The sequence below is a fragment of the Macrobrachium rosenbergii genome, unplaced genomic scaffold (genome assembly GCF_040412425.1).
Source record: "Macrobrachium rosenbergii isolate ZJJX-2024 unplaced genomic scaffold, ASM4041242v1 13908, whole genome shotgun sequence".
In the NCBI taxonomy this organism is placed as follows: domain Eukaryota; kingdom Metazoa; phylum Arthropoda; class Malacostraca; order Decapoda; family Palaemonidae; genus Macrobrachium; species Macrobrachium rosenbergii.
The window spans coordinates 3,766,751-3,784,918 of NW_027100725.1; positions in this window are offsets into that span (position 1 = coordinate 3,766,751).

Consider the following 18,168-nt stretch of genomic DNA (forward strand, 5'->3'; position numbering starts at 1 on the left):
AGGAGGAGAGATCTGTTCCAGAGCCAAACACCTACTGCTGCTGTTGCTACTACTTTAGGCCAGTGACAGGAAGGAAGGAAGGAAGGAGGAGGTCCAGTGTCGTACCAGATGTGTTTTGAGCAGACGACAAATCCAGAGGAGCTCTTCTGGTAAGTTTTACAGCCACACATTTCTTCTTTGTTTCTTGTTTTGTAGAACAAATGTATAAATAAACTGTAGGGTTAAGTATGTCTCATGAAATATGCAAATACTGGAAGACCCAGAGAGGGCCAAAGGCCCTGAGTATGGTCTCAGAACAGACCAAAAATATGTAAAGCCTTCATAGTACATATATATATATATATATATATATATATATATATATATATATATATATATATATATATATATATATATATATATATATATATATATATATATATATATATATACTCCAACACCAGAGCTGCAGCTCTCGAAATCATACTCGTAGGCGTCCAGGGAGAGGCACTCAATACGTTTGACAGTTTATTGCTAATGCCGACGTTTCACAACTACATTGTTGCATTTTCAAGGTTGAAATACAGCAAGTTGACTCTCAATAATTATTCATAAAAACATTTCTTATAACAACCAGTTAAAAGCACTACAGTATTATCTCATTTAAAATGTTAATTCTTTTAAAGAAATATCAGGGACACCTTGTTTCAATAGTTTTGCTATAGCTCCCGTCTGGTAGGTCCTTCTTTTAGTTTCATGGTGTGTCTGATATTTTTAAAGAATTAACGATTCCAATTCATTTATCACTTATATAAATTCCCCTTCGGCGACAATTCTCCAACGGAGATATACCGAGGTAGCGTGAATTTCGATATTAAGCGACATTTGTAGCTTCATGATTGTATATAAATCACGGTGTGATAAAAATTTCATAATAAGAGCTGCGTGTTCCAAACGTACCAATGAACTGTCATGGCGGAGGTGGGTCATTGTCGAGGCTAGTACATTTCCCCGCTCACGACGGGTAAAAGCAGTACGACATCTCGGCAAAAGACTTATACCTCTCTTGATGGCTCAATGGTTTACGTCAACTGGAGTCGCTGAATAGGCTTTCGTCGCGGGTTCGTGTCCCCACGATTCCAATTCATTTATCACTTATATAAATTCCCCTTCGGCGACAATTCTCCAACGGAGATATACCGACGTAGCGTGAATATCGATATTAAGCGACATTTGTAGCTTCATGATTGTATATAAATCACGGTGTGATAAAAATTTCATAATAAGAGCTGCGTGTTCCAAACGTACCAATGAACTGTCATGGCGGAGGTGGGTCATTGTCGAGGCTAGTACATTTCCCCGCTCACGACGGGTAAAAAGCAGTACGACATCTCGGCAAAAGACTTATACCTCTCTTGATGGCTCAATGGTTTACGTCAACTGGAGTCGCTGAATAGGCTTTCGTCGCGGGTTCGTGTCCCCACGATTCCAATTCATTTATCACTTATATAAATTCCCCTTCGGCGACAATTCTCCAACGGAGATATACCGAGGTAGCGTGAATTTCGATATTAAGCGACATTATTTGTAGCTTCATGATTGTGTATATATATATATATATATATATATATATATATATATATATATATATATATATATATATATATATATATATATATATATATATATAATGTGTGTGTGTGTGTGTGTATACTGTTCTACTAACCCATATTTTGACGGGAGAGACAGACAGACCGACAGAGAGAGAGAGAGAGAGAGAGAGAGAGAGAGAGAGAGAGAGAGAAATACATATCATCTGTGAACGTCCATTCTCGACCTTGCCCTGATGATGCCCAAAAGTGAGAGGAAGAAGAATTCTGCAGAAAGAAAGAAATTCCGAAGACGATTGTCTATGAGGCGAAGAAATATCAAACAAAAGCTTTCCACGAAACACTCGGATGCAAACGCACTGCTCAAACGTCTTCCTCATACAGAACATACTAATTGAATAGTAGACTATCACAGGTGACCAAGAAATGAAGAGAACAAAATGCTGTTGCAGAGAATGGAACAACGTTTGTCGACTCGGCCCTAAATCCTTCAAGGCCTGTATCGAGGGCCTTTTCCCCTATCGTCCCTTGGCTCCTGATCAGGGTTTCCCTTCGAGAAGATAACCTCTGCCGGCCCTCGGAATTGCTCGCTTCAAAAACGGACCAAAGGTTCATTATTCATTATTATTAAGAAGATGGAAACCCTATTCATATGGAAAAAGCCCACCAAGGGACCACTGACTTGCAATTCAAGCTTTCAAAGAGTACTATTATTATTATTATTATTATTATTATTATTATTATTATTATTATTATTATTATTATTATTATTATTATTATTATTATTATTATTATTATTATTATTATTATTATTATTATTATTATTATTATTATTATTATTATTATTATTATTATTATTATTATTATTGTTATTAAGAAGATGAAGAAACCTATTCATATGGAACAAGCCAACCAAGGGGCCATTGACTTGGAATTCAAGCTTCCAAAGAATATTATTATTATTATTATTATTATTATTATTATTATTATTATTATTATTATTACGAAGATGAAGACCCCTATTCATATGTATATATATATATATATATATATATATATATATATATATATATATATATATATATATATATATATATATATATATATATATATATATATATTACGTATTTCCCTGAGTTTATGGTATTTTTACAGGCCGGCAACGGAAACTCTCTTCAATTGGCCTCGGAGTTCTGACTTGCGTAAGGGGAAATCGTAAAAAAAATAAAAAGGGGAGAATCTAGGAGCTGAAGGCTCTACTTAATAAGGAAATGTTACGTAAACACTTGGGATAAATTAAAGAATTATATTTACAAAAGAAAGCATTTGAAGGGAAAATGGATAAGTAAATTGATAAAGGGCTTGCAAAGCCTGAAAATCCTTCTACTGGAGTCTTGACTAAAGGCAAGGCACAGTCCAAGATGAGCCCACTGCGAATAGGTCCCTCTGCAAGAGATATTTACACATTACATGCTGAATCTGACTCGAGTTTGCACTGAGGGTGCCAAAGACTCAAGGAATGAATGACCACTTTACACTTGAACACAGGACATTGGAAATGGCACTGGATAAACTGGCACAAGGACAGAAGTGAAATGCTGGCACTCCAAACTTTCTAAAGGGCAAACTGTCGTGTCTGAAAGGTCTTTACTCGCACTTTACCTTATGGGACGCGGGTCTCTGGCGAAGAAGGACAATGGGCGATCACACGGATGGCGATGCACGCTGTCCCTCAAGGATGACTGGAGTCTGGAGTCGGACGGGGGGAATGAATGGTCTCTCAGCAACTGTAAACTCGCCCGCATGTATGGCTGTCCCCTCCTCTGTTACTGCATGGCTCCTGCTCACACGACTAACTGCCCACTGCTACTGCTGTCTCTTCCTTTTAAGGGCTCCAGCTGCGTCATGCCCATGATGTGTCATTCGCCAGGTGGTCAGCGATTCGGTTGCCTCTTCCCCAGTCCTGCGAAGGTAAGACAATTCAGCAGCTTAATCTGCCTTTAGAAAGGTTGTTTTAAGCAGCTTAGTTGGGCTAAGCTGCTCAAAGGAGTGGCATTAAGTCTCCTCTCCTGGCCCTTTTTTATCCGTGTCATCTCAATATCGGTTCCAGGTAAAAAGAAGGACAGATCAAAATGTTGATAACCTTGCTCTGATTTCTAGGTCAAATACAATCGGCCATGTGGCGGCGACTTTATTCTCAATAAACAAAGGGTAGATTAGGTGGGGGGGAGGTGGGGGGAGGCGTGCTGTGCGGCGACTTCTCGTAAATTATAACAGCTCCCCACGGAAGATAACATATGAGCCTTCATTCGTGATTGTAGGTTGATAGTCAAAAGAAGTCAGCACAGCTGGTTTTACTTTTTACTCTTCTCCCAACAAGAAATGGAAAAGCTCTTACTTTATCCCCACAAAATGGAAAGAAGCTTCACTCTATATACTTCCAACACATTAATATTAAATTACTTTAACATGGCCCATTAATTTCTTCAAATTTACAACATTCTGTTTTTACTGAATCGCGAGTCATAGGCTACTGCCCTTGTGATTTTAAATGCCCCTCCCTCGTAAAATCCGAGAGGCGTGTCCTGCCTTTAGTACGCGGTCCACTTTCAATCGTAACATCCTGTTCATTTTCCTTTTGTTATTTTTTTTCCTTTCTACTAAGAACTTTATTTTGTCCCCAGACCCCTAGTCTTTTGTCTGCTTATCCCGTCATAACATTGAGCGAGTATCTACTTATAGCCTGTACTCGAGTTATGGGTAGTGGGCACATAAAATTAGCGTGGTTTAAAGTTGGTGAATTAAAACCCGCGAATACTCTCGCTCGGCCACAACTGTCAAAATCCCTAGGGTAAGTTGTCAGCTGTCAACTGTCGAAGTTGGCGATGCGTTGAACTATTAGCTAAGCAATTACCAATGTGAATTATGTACCGTCATTACAATATCACGTAAAGGGGATGTCATTTACAGAAATAAACGCTGTGTTATCATTTACACCGCCTCTTCAAGGCATACTAACCGCATGCCTTGTTTATTTAGAATTAAGGAACTTATATGTAAATTAATTCTTAAATTTTGTCTCCTGCCTCAAAATTATCTTGTCCTCGTAATCTTAAAGTAACGTATGTTGTAAATTTGAAGAAATTAATGGGCCATGTTAAAGTAATTTAATATTAATGTGTTGGAAGTATATAGAGTGAAGCTTCTTTCCATTTTGTGGGGATAAAGTAAGAGCTTTTCCATTTCTTGTTGGGAGAAGAGTAAAGTAAAACCAGCTGTGCCGACTTCTTGACTATCAACCTACAATCACGAATGAAGGCTCATATGTTATCTTCCGTGGGGAGCTGTTATAATTTACGAGAAGTCGCCGCACAGCACGCCTCCCCCCACCTCCCCCCCACCTAATCTACCCTTTGTTTATTGAGAATAAAGTCGCCGCCACATGGCCGATTGTATTTGACCTAGAAATCAGAGCAAGGTTATCAACATTTTGATCTGTCCTTCTTTCAAACAGATATTGAGATAACACGGATAAAAAGGGGCAGTGAGACGGAATGCCGCCCCCAAGCAGCTAGCGCCCAACTAAGCTGCTTAAAACAACCTTTCTAAAGGCAAATTAAGCTGACCACCTGGCAAATGACACACTGTTTGCACACGGCCTCAGCTGAAGAGAAGTGCACACGGCACCGACACAGCTGGAGCCTTAAAAGGGCAGTAAGCAGTAAGCTGTAGGCAGTTAGTCGTGTGAACAGGAGATGTGCAGAAGAGGCCGTCAGCCATACACGCAGGCTGGTGATACAGTTGCTGAGAGACCATTCATTCCCCACCCCACCCGTCCGACTCCAGGCGACAGTCATCCTCGAGGGCACCGCCATACGTGTGATCGTCTCTCATCATTCTTCGCCAGAGACCCACTTCCCCTAAGGTAAAGTGCGAGTAAAGACTTTTCAGTCATGACAGTTTGCCCTTGAGAAAGTTATAGGAGTGCCAGTATTTCACCTCTGTCCTTGTGCCAGTTTATCCAGTGCCATTTCCAATGTCCTGTGTTCAAGTGTAAGTGGAAACATTCATTCCTTCTAGCCTTTGCACCCTGAGTGCAAACTCGAGTCATATTCGTGTTATATTATTCCTTTACTGGCGTGTAATGTGTAAATCTCTCTCTGCAGAGGGACCTATTTTGCAGTGGACTCATCTTGGACTGTACGTTGCAAGCCCTTTATCAATTTACTTATCCATTTTCCTTTCTAATGCTTTCTTTTGTAAATATAATTCTTTAATTTATCCCAAGTGTTTACATAACATTTCCTTATGAAGTAGAGCCTTCAGCTCCTAAATTCACCCCTTTTTCCTTTGTTTTTTACGATTTCCCTTTACTTAAGTCAGAACTCCAAGGCTAATTAAATAAAGTTTCCGTTGCTGGCCTTTGAAATACCATAAACCCAGGAAATATAATATATATATATATATATATATATATATAGTATATATATATATATATATATATATATATATATGTGTGTGTGTGTGTGTGTGTGTGTGTGTGTGTGTGTGGTCTATATATATATGTGTGCATGCATAGATAAAGAGAGAGAGAGAGTAATCTACGCACTTTCCTCAGTGCAACTCTTCATAGCAATTTGTTAACACACCTGTAAAAGAAAGTGGAAAATTTTGCTCTTTACAATTCCCAAATTTATTTTTAGTTCCAGCTGTGTACAGTTAAACAAAAATACAATTCATTGTGTTTTCTGGAGCGAAGTGTATGTAGACTCGTCTACCTTTCCCATAAAAACTGGAAATTATCATTCTGCGATCGCATATATACTTATTAAAATGCATTAGGAATGTTATGAGCTTTCTTTGTTTCCAGATTTTATGACAAAGTCAAACGTGAATTTGATCACCCGAAGATTATATAGTAATTCTCGCAAAAGAATAAACTCATGACGCATACTGCGGTTTATCTACTGTCTCGGAATTTATTTTTTTTATTTAAAATGTCTGTTTAAATCAGTTTCCTCTCTGCCTACATGTAGGTATTTGGAAAGGTGAAGGTTTGCTTTCCCTTCTTCTCCCTCAACCATCTGAACTTGTCCGCATCATGAATGATAATAATAATAATAATAATAACGAAGATTATATACTACAACAGCACTAAATCCGTACGTTTTCCATGTCTTGTCATTTAATTATTTTTTTATTAGCGCATTTCATGGTTTTTCGTTTTCTCTTTGCGGATGGAGAAGAGATGAGAGGTAAATTCATGTCCCGCAAACGTTAACGGTATTAGGTTTTTGGTGTGGTATATTATTTAGCTTTTTAGGAAGGACGAAATCTGGATTTCTTTGCTGAGACATGCTAGAGGGAGAAAGTAGACAGAAAGCTAGAATGAGAGAGAGAGAGAGACAGACAGACAGACAAAGAACGACCAGCGAATGAGAGAGAGAAAGAGAGATAAGGAGTACGATACATATAAAAGGGGTTTAATATTTCTCTTATGGTAAAAGATGTATAAAAGTCTAAAGAAAGAGAATCTTTACATAGGAACATGTTACAAATTTAGCACGGTATTGTACAGTATCCATTCAGTAAAATTATGGGTCACACATTTCACATTCCCAAATTTTATTTTTATTTTTACAGGGAGTGCACAATTTTGTATCGGATCTCATTATAAATCACATCAGATCCCCAGAGGAGTGCATTTAAATCTAAACATGTTATGTAAACAGGTAGGTGAAGTCGCAATTGATAAGTACGTGATTCGGTATCATCCCCTTCCCCTAGAAGTAAAATAAAGGGTCAAAATATGCATCACTATTTCTTTGTATCTCTGTACTTTATCAAGTAGTACAGTGAAGAGGGAGATTTGCTTCAAATCAACTTCAGCACATTTCTTGTGATTATAGGATATACCTATGTGGGTAGTCCGGTTAGATACAGGTGCTTGATAGGGGAGGAATGTAAGGGCGCTGGTTTTTTTGCTTCCACTATGATGATACCCAAAAATGTGTATACTGTATACTAACTCTTTCCCCACCCATTATCTCTCTCAATGGGACAAATGTCCATATAAACTTACATGACAGGTTAGGTAAGGTAAAGAAACCTTAGAGTAATTTTGTGCACTTTTGCTAGGCTTCCACCAGCTGTGGTGTTTGTAACACACCAACAGCAAAAAGAAACAAACAGTACAAAACTGGCTTACTTACAAACTTACAAAAACTTTATTACTACTAAAGGTTCAAAACAGCATTCACAAAGTAAAAAATGACAAATTTTAAAGGGTTGGTAGAGTTAGGAAAAATACAAATTACTTTTAAAATTTGTCATTTGTTCCTACACGATATACAAACCTTTCGTCTTTATGTAGGAAGACTTACTTATTGGAGGGAGAACGCTGGGTAAGTCTTTGAACTGACTGGTAGTTCACCATGCTCAGGTATTCTTCTTGGTCGACAGATTGAGGAAGAGGACCTTGCTTCTGACAAAATGAACGAAGTATAGGGTTGAAAGGCAACATCATTCAAGAAGAAAGGTTAGGTCAAATCTTGTCGCAGACAATATGTGGCCAAGTATAAGCAATGGGTTCACATTGTCTGTCCATCCCTCCCGCCTGCTAGAGAGAGGGAAGGATTTGCTTCCATATATCTAAGAGGTTATAGAAAGGCTACTCAGTTATATAACTCACCTGCATCGAAGCCCATTCCAGCATGTGACAGCTCAATAACCTGCCCTCTGCCCGCAGGGGAGGGTAACACTGAAGGAATGAGGGTGGGGGGAAAGGACCAGTCACTCAACACACTCTCTCATTCACAACCGTACACTTAACCAAGATGCTACCTGTCCTTTTAGAGGAGCCAGGTAAGCTACTACATGTTGAGCAGCCACCACAGGACCCAAGGAAAACGTCTTCAGGGACTTGTGGGTAATATCCCGAAGGTAGAAAGACGTGACCACACCCCCACCTTCAGAACATGAGGAACCAACAGATTCTTTCTGAACACGAGGGCCGGACCAATGCCCATAACTTCGTGAGTTCTCATACGGAACGTACTGGAGTCCTCCTCGCTTGACGCAGAGTACGCCCATTTGATTTGGGAGCCACCAGGGTCATTCTGAGGTTCTTGGTAATCATTACCCTGTTGATTGCAGAACGGAGCAGACAGAACAGTGGGAAGGTGTAAGCGTCCAGGTTATCCCATGAGTGTTGGAAAGCATCCTCTGCTGCCGCCCATGGGTCAGGAACAATGGAGCAAAATACTTGGAGCTTCCTGTTGTGCCAGATGGCAAACAGATCAATCTGATGGGGTCCCCCAAAGATCGAAAAGCTTTTCCACAATGTCCATGTGGAGGGACCACTCTGTCCCTATCACTTGACCCTGGTGACTGAGCATGTCTGCCACTACATTCCTCTTGCCTGGAATGCATCTGGCTGACAGCTCTACCGCCCACTCGTGCACCTGCGTTGTCAACTGGTGTAACAAAACAGACACTAGGCCTCCTTGTTTGTTGACATATGCCACTACTCTGGTGTTGTCGCTCATCAGCACCACCGAGTGTCCCATCACCTGATCCTGAAACTCTTGGAGAGCCAGGAAGGCTGCCTTGAGCTCCAGGATATTGATGTGAAGGTGCTTGTCCTCTCGGTTCCACACACCTGAGATCAGCAACTCCTCCAGGTGTGCACCCCATCCCTCGGTCGAAGCGCCTGAGAACAGAAGCAGCTCAGGAGGGGGATTGTGTAGAGGCACTGCTATTACAAGGTTCCTGTCATCCAGCCACCAGGCTAAGTCCCAATCTCCACCTCCAGCGAGAGGGGGATGGGAAACAACGGGAGAGCCCATGCTGGAAACCATGACTCCTTCATTCTCCACTAGAGAGAATGAAGGTGAAGCCATCCATGAGGGACCAGCTTCTCCAAGGACAACAGGCAGAAGCAACCAGCAGACCGGGACATGAGTGTTTGTGGACTCTGCTGCTGCCATGTCTACCTCTGCTTGGGTACGAGATCTGATTTCTCAAGGTTTACTATGATCCCCAGTTTGCCGCAAAACTCAGGAAGGCAATCCCTGCCTTGGAGCAACTGCAGATGAGATTTCGCCAAGGCTAGCCAATCGTCGAGATACCTCAACAGACGTATCCTGTGTGAATGGGCCCAAGCTGAAACTAGGGTGAACACTTGTGTGAGCACCTGGGGAGTGGCCGAGAGCCCGAAATAAAGTACCCTGAATTGGAATACTGTCTCCCTGAGGACAAAGTGAAGATACTTGTGAGAGGACTGATGAATGGGTATTTGAAAATATGCATCCTTCAGATCTACCGCAAGCATGAAGTCATTCTCTCTAATGGAAACGAGCAGCAAACATGCCATTTCCATCTTGAACCAAGTCTGGCAAACTAATTGGTTCAAGGAAGAGAGATAAAAAACTGGTCTTCCCCCCCCCATTCTTTCTTGACAAGAAAGATTCAGCTGTAAAAGCCTGGGGACCAATCTGTCACAACTTCTTTAGCACATTCTCTTAGCATCACTGCAATCTGCCCCGGAGAGCACGATCTTTTGGTGAGCCGAGCAAGTAGGACTGGAACCAGAGCAGAGTCGGTGAGGGGTGGTTGAATCCAAGGGAATTAGATAGCCCTCCCGAAGGATATCTACCACCCAGGTCTCTGCTCCATGTCGTTACCATGTTGCCCAGTGGCGCAACAGGCAACCCTCCACCAGTGGCAGTTTGTGGAGGGGAACGCCAACTGTAGTGTTTTCCTCCCTTCTTCTTTCCCTTGGTTCCCTTCCCTCTATTGGACTGAAAGGGTGGGAAAGGGGCATGACTGTGCACCTTTCTTGGTAGGAGCAGAAGAAGGCTGGGTTGTTCCTCGAGCACCCTTCAAAGTCTGGGACTCCCTAGGTCCTAAGGAACTACTAGCCAAACCCAAAGGTCAGGTCGTAGCAACACGCAAAGACCCGGAGGCCTTTGTCACTACCTGGTGGACAAATCAGTCATTATCCTCAATGTGACATTTGTCTAACGCAGCGTCTACCTCTTCTCAAGGAAAGAGAGAGGTAGAACCCAGCACCGGTCCGTTCCGAAGAGCCAAAGCCAAGTCCAGGCCAGCATACTTTGTGATCCGAGAAAGGACAGCATCACTTTCTTCACCGTTGGCCCACAGATTTGCCATCTGGTGGCCAGGTAGGGAATGGCCCTGACCCCAAACTGGTACAGTCTCGCGAAGGCTTGAATCTCGGTGGGGTTAAGGGACGCCCCTGAGGCTGCAATCTTGGACATTGTGAGGAACCACAGGTCCAACCAGGAGACTGCCTGGAAGGCTGCCATTGTAGTGGATTCCAGGGTTGCTGCCTCTTGTTGCGTGAAGGTGAAACAAGTCCAGGTCGACCTGTTTTGTCGGCAGTGGCTCTGTCAAGGGCACATAATATTTCTTCTGGTGAGGAAGAGGCGGGGGGAAGTAGCTTGGCCGAGTGGTTCGATCAAAGGGAACTCTCCTCCCCAGAGACAAGAGAGTTAACCTGATCTAATACACCTTTGGCAAGTGAGGACCAAGGCAAGCCTACAGAAGAATGAGTTCCTCCTTGGGGCCCCAGTAGACTAGGAAATTCTAGGCCAGAGGGACAATGGGTGTTATGGCCCTTCCCTGAGATTGTTGTGTTGACGAATCAATGCAACTATCTCTGAAAAGATCCTCTGTATCATGAGAGAATCTGCTTCTTGGGGAAGAGGACCCTCAGGTTCTTCTGATCTGCAGTCCTCCCTTGATACTCTCCCTGCATTTGGGAGATCTTCACCAGAACCCCGGCTCCCCTCTCAACCACTTGGGCATACGAAGGGGTAGGTCTCAGAACCATGCCCGCTTCATAAGTCCTCTCGGTAGGGCTATGAATGGATAGCGAGTCCAAATCGTGGACCCTTCTGTGTGACTCACAGTTCCCGGTAAACCCCCAGGAAGTCGAGGGGACAGGAGAGGGGGCTCCTGCCAGAATAGAAAGGGGAGGTAGGCCGAAAGCAATCACCAACCCATGGTGGAGATGGCTTTACAGGTTTAAGAGAACCACTCCTGTCGCGTGAACACAAAGGGGGCTGTCCCGAGGAGAGGGCAGAGGCTCACTCGGCGAAGGTTCTCGGGAGGCAAGCGAATCCTTTTGCATGAACACAAACAGAAGGCGGGCCGGGGTGAGTGATCAGGCGCTCTCAGTTGAGAGAATATTCCATCCTCTCAACGTACTCCAGTCATCTTTGGGGCCGAGGCCCCCTGGCGAGAAGACAACCATAAGGGGAACTCCTCGACATGACTCCCGGTGAGCAGACCCTCAGGTCGCAACATGCTCATGGGACCCTTGATATGTACCTGGGAAAATAGAAGGGGGAGGGGAAGCACCTGTCTGCTTGGACCCCGTCTTCTCTCGCATGCCTGCACCAGAATGTGGACTGGCCGAAGAGACTCGAGATTTCATAGAAACCTGAGCTCTTTGAGATACACTCGCCCCCTTGGAGGTCTGCATACTCAAAGCTTCCGCGGTACCCGAAGGTTCTGCGGAAGACCCCCTGCTCAAAAGTCCAAGGAGATTTGAGTAGAGGCAGGCACAGCACTACACTTAGAGCCATGGCTCCAAGCAGAAGTGCCAGGTGTTTGGATCTCCTCTGAGGTCCACACACCCTCAGCTCCTGAATCAGCGAGTCTCAACGAAACTCATCACGCGGCCCCCGAGTGCGAAGACCAAGGAAAGCCGGCGAGAGATCCCTGCATCTCTCTACCCATAAGACCTAGTGCGGGACTCCCTCCAGGCGAGAGAAGCTACCTCCTTTTTCCTCCGCTTGTGGGCTTTGGAAGAGGGAGGGGAGGAGGTGGCAGCAGACGAAGAAGACGACGCTCTCCTCAATCTCTTCTTGAACTTCTTGGACTTCTTCTTCTTTGCCTTTTTCAGGAGGGCGTGGAGGATCTGTTCCTCAAGGTTGGAGGAAGACTCAGGAACAGACACCCAGGGAGCAGGAACAGGCACCGGAGAGGCCACGGCAGGGGCAAGCATCTTGTGTACTGCTGCCAGGGGTGCATTGATACTGGAATAGGCATCAGGTAGTTAGTTGTCACTGTGACAGTTGACTTAGTGACTGTCGGAGTGGAATGAGTCACAGGAGAAGGAGCAGGGAAGTGCATCGCTCGAGGTGACTGAGGATGCCTCACTAGTTGAACTCCTTGAGACCAAGAGACTTCCAGGTCTCCGGGAGCTCTCCACTTCCACGCCTGGAACAAAGTCTGGTCAGCCACATCCATTCACGCCGAGGGGGAGACTCATCTCCTGTAAGAACAGTGAGGCCACCACAGGGATGTCGCCTGTCTCCAGTTCCTCAACAATGACTCTCCTGACGAGGCAAGAGTCGTGGGGAAACCCCTCCCAAAGGAGAGGTAGCAAGGCATGAAAGTCTCACTGGGGGAATGAAAGCATCCAAAGGATTACTCGCTAAGAATGTCATCGGGGGCAAAATACCCTCATATGACGACTTGGGGAGCTTCTTCTGGTACTGCTTCCTCAACAAGTAGTTCTTCCATTGCTCTGGAGGCCAGTCACGGCACTCCACACAGACAGAATCAGGGTTGCACTAAATTCCCTGCACGACCTGCAGAGGAAATGAAGATCTACGTCAATGGGGGAGCGTTAATGACTGGAAGCCTTATCAGCAGTACCAGGGCATTTGAGCATGGTAACCAGCTTGCGCTCCAATGGCTTAGATGACTCGTGGGTTTGCTCCATGTTAAGCAAGTACACAAGGACAAAAAAGGCAAGCAACAAAAGGAAACAATCCCACTGGGAAAGGCAATGTCCCCAGAACAACACAGTGAAAGCAACAGCAAGCAGGGCAGAGGGCAGTGAAGCACATCTACTTACAATGACGGCCGAAAGCAAAGTAGCACTCTACCAACCAGGCGGGCAGGACTCCCACCCAGTTGTTAGATAGTTAACTACCTTACCACCTCGTTTAAATTTAACGGCCAGTTCCAGCTTCACTGAAGGTAATTCCTATATAAAGACCGAAAGGTTTGTATATCGTGTAGGAACAAAATCAAGTTTTGCCAAGGTTAAGCTAACACCAAAACAATGTAACCTAGTTACACAGACACGAGATGTGGACTACCTTAGCCTACAGTACTAGATATCCTTCAAATCACCAATTCTCAAAACTCCACATTGAGAGTAGAAAGTATTTTCTTATACTGACACCTTTGAGAAGAAATACAGGGTATAATCTAATCGGAGAGTTGCTTCACGTCTCAAGGCAGTCCTGCTCCACACTGGCTGTTCTCCCCAGACAAAATATTACGAGTCTTGCATTTTTTTTTTAAAACAAGGAACTGGACTTGATTTCACCCTTAGACTTGATCAGGAACATCGCCCTCGGAACTCTTATTTCACCCCGGAATTTTTGCCTGAGAGGGATAAGAAAACTTCCAGTTCTCCTATAATTAAATTTAACTGGGCCAGCACAAGGGGCCTACAATAGGGTATGACTTTTATAACGATGACGAGAGGCGAGAAAGCGATTAATAGTTAAAAAATTATGTTATCAGGTTAAAACAGCTTCTCTTTTAATTGTTTCAAGCTCCATTAAACAAACTGTCGTTATCTTACCGTTTGTTACGGCAGGATTTTGCATTGTTATAAATGCCACATAGTCAGTTATTGGCCTTTCTACTAGGACAAAGGAAAGGGCACCTCGTTGTGCCCTCGGGGTTTTGTTTAGGTTGGTTAATCTCTCTCTCTACCTCTCAGATGGGGGGGGAGTCATTTTTCTCATTTTTTTTACACTAGGAAACCCCAACAAACATCTGATAAAACAACTGCAACATTATGCCGACTCCTCAAGCACTATTCCAAACACAGTTCTCACCACCAAGGCACAAGCATGGTATTCCTCGGGGTGGGTAGTATTATGCAATTTGCCAAGAGACTTGAAACAGCTTTAAAGTTCAATGCCACCTTCTAATTTAATGGGTGGGCAAAACTCAATGAAATTTGGTATTGCTTAGGTTACATAAGTAAAATCACTTAAGGTTCCCATTCGGTCTAGCCCGCGACACGCTCAGGCGCTACAGAAAGGAAAAGGCCACTGTACTCAACAACCCCACGGCATTCGATAAAATGGTGTTGACATTCAATTATCTGTTTTTCCATCGAATTTTAACGAGAAATAAGTCGCTAAAATGGACTGGCAAAGAATTCTCGTGGATATTATTGTGATTTTCTAAAACACGTCGTCATGTTGTGGCTGCTGTCAGCCGAGCGTCCGGACAATTCGGTACTCGGACAGTTTGGTACCGGAGATTCAGTAACGGAATGCTTTTAACTAAACTACTCATTTAATTAGATAATATAGAACTTAGGCCAAGAGCTGGGACCTGTAATGACATTCATCGCTGAAAGGGAAATTAAATAAGGTTTTAAAGGTGTAACAGGAGAAAAGCCTCGCAGTTGCACTAGAAAACAATTTTTTAGAGGGTGGAAAGTCAGATGGAAGAAAAAGAATATGAACGGAGGTACAGTAAAAGAAACGAGAGAGGTTGCAGCTAGGGGCCGAATTGACGCTGCAAAGACCCTTAAGTAATGAGATATGAAACGATTATTCTAAGTCAAGTGGTGGTGACCCATTCATTTGCAAATTTTTGGCTTATTTTAAAGTATAGCATTGTTACTGTGGTCAATTATTTTTTAACTGAATTTTAGTATCAGTTATCAGCCCATGAGGTATGGAATGGCCACTTGCAAGTTTGTAAATTTGGAAAAGGAAGAAAGAAATTGGTCGATAACGAAAACTACGTTTACCATAAACATAAAGAAAATGCTGGTGGTTCAAACACATACTGCTTTGTGAAAATCACTCGCTCGACTTCATGCAAATGAACATTTTGAAATACCGCAAGTATTAAGATTTTTGTTTTAGTAGGCTATGTGTTCAATAATAAATTCAAAAATTCATTTTGTCAATTTATTTTATTTTATCAAGCTTGCATTTTAGTAGCTGTTTAAATTTTCTAAGCATTATAAATTGTCTTCTTTTATTACCACTGATAATTAAACAATATATATACATTGAATGCTTGTGTTTATCATTTTAGTAATATTGGTGGTACTGGAATTGTTTGGTACTAAACTGTCCTAGTAACGAATTGTCCTAACGCCGTCAGCCGATGATTTCCGAACTGCGTGGAAAAGGAAGTTTATGGCTATGAGGCTCTCTCTCTCTCTCTCTCTCTCTCTCTCTCTCTCTCTCTCTCTCTCTCCGTTATCAATTTCTGTGTTACGGTTGTTACCTTCAACCCTTATCTGAATAGAATAGCATTCGGATCCCGGGCAAGACAGGGATGGAATAGATATGGGGCGTTTTATTAAAACCAAGTATCCCCCGCCACGTTTTAATTATTAATTTGACCTGAAAACAATAGAATAAAATATGATTCCAATGATTGCACAGCCTCGTATGTTCTTGAAATTACATTATCCAGGAAAATTGTAATCAGATAATTTGCATAGCAGGATGATAATCTAGAACGTATTGAGGATACAGTAGGACATAATATGCAATTTCAGTTCAGCTGTTGATTTCTTGACAAAGGTAAAGACTATATATATATATATATATATATATATATATATATATATATATATATATATATATATATATATATATATATATATATATATATATATATATATATACCTACATTTAGGGAAGATTTAAAGAAATACTTTTACTGTCTCAATCCCAAATTCGTTCTAAGGATTCCAAGAACAATTGGATCTCTTTTTAGATTTAAAGACACTGTACCCAACCTTATACGTTCTTTGGTGGTTTATAAATATATTTCTCGAGATGTAATCTCGAGACTTAAGTTGGATCCACCAAAAGAATGCTGAAAGTGCGAATCAACTCTCCTCGTGGCGTTAGCCAGAGAACAGGGTGTACTTTGAGTAAGAACGAGTTTTCTAACATAAGGGAACGTTCTAAACAATGTAAATCTTTTATTTCCTATGACGATTTTGAAATCTTGGAGCAAGCTGCTGATGAAACCTCTCTCCATACTCTGGAGTCGTTAACCATCAAACAACTGGTTCCATCTTTGAATAATCAGTCTTCTTCTGCCCCTCTGTTTATTGCTTAAGAGGTTTTTTCGTCCTCTTGGTGCCCTTCTTGGTCAATCAGTTTTCTTATTTTGAGGCATTAGATTAGTTTTAAGTTTTATGTTGCATTTCTAATAATTATATTTTAATGCTAATGATTTTTACTGAGTCTTATGTATTGATTTTAATTGTTGTTACTTTTGTATTTTAGCTCTGATAATGAAGCCTTGCTTTGAAACTTGGCTGGGAATAAAGTTGAAATATGCATCACCTTTTCGTCCCCGTTTGTACTATATATACGAGGGTAAAGTCGACAGATCTGGCACTATTTGCTTGTGAACAGCTGGGGAGCTTTAGGTGTTATGCTCAAGCCAGATGGCCTGCTCCTCCCTGTGGTTGGCTCCAGCAAGCATTCACTCAGTGCTTCTGCGCTGCTGAGAAGTAAGTGATGGACGCACCACTCTCCATTTGCACCAAAGAAGAACAGTGCTCTGTAATCCATTTTTGTGGTCTGAAGGTACCAGGAGCTGGAACTATAGAAGACTTTCAGTACAGCACGGGGGAATGTTTTGCTACGACGTGTTTATGAGTGGATTGAGCAGTTCAAAAGCAGTCGGACAAGCGTGGAGGATGAGAAACACGATGGACGCCCAGCCACAGCCACTACTCAATCCACTCATAAACACTACGTCGTGGCAAAACATTGCCCCCGTATTGTACTGAAAGTCTTCTATGGATTTCAGCTCCTGGTACACCTTCAGACCACAAAAAACAGATTACAGAGTGTTGTTCTTCTTTGGTGCAAATGGAGAGTGGTGCGTCCATCCTTACTTCTCAACAGCGCAGAGCGCACTGAAGTGGTAACGCTGAAACCAACCACAAGGGAGGAGGGCGGAGCCATCTACAACCCGGCATAGCACACAAAGCCATAAAGCCTATTCACAAACAATTAGAATAAAAGGTGATATTTATTTATTTATATATATATATATATATATATATATATATATATATATATATATATATATATATATATATAAAAGTATTAAGCTACAAAACATCTTTTAATATCCACCTCGCTCTACCTCGGAAATAATATATGTCTATACATGTTAGTGAAGTGGCATTTTTAGTTGATAATAAGTTCGTCGTCCCGTGGGCTCAAACCAACGAAAGACAAGAACTCAGGACTACAGTGACGCCTTTACCCACACGGCCAACAAGTGAGGTATAAGTTGATACCAACCCTCACCTACAAATCACCGTCGAACTCAGGTATTTGTATTTAGAATCGATATCAACCCACCTCTGCCATGCTGACCATGTAGTGCGTTTGTCGCATGTAGCCATATTATGAATGAATTTTTATCACATCACCGTGATTCATAAGGCTACATTGCTTACAAACATCCTTTAATATCCAATTCGCTCTACCTTGGAAATAATATATTTTCATAT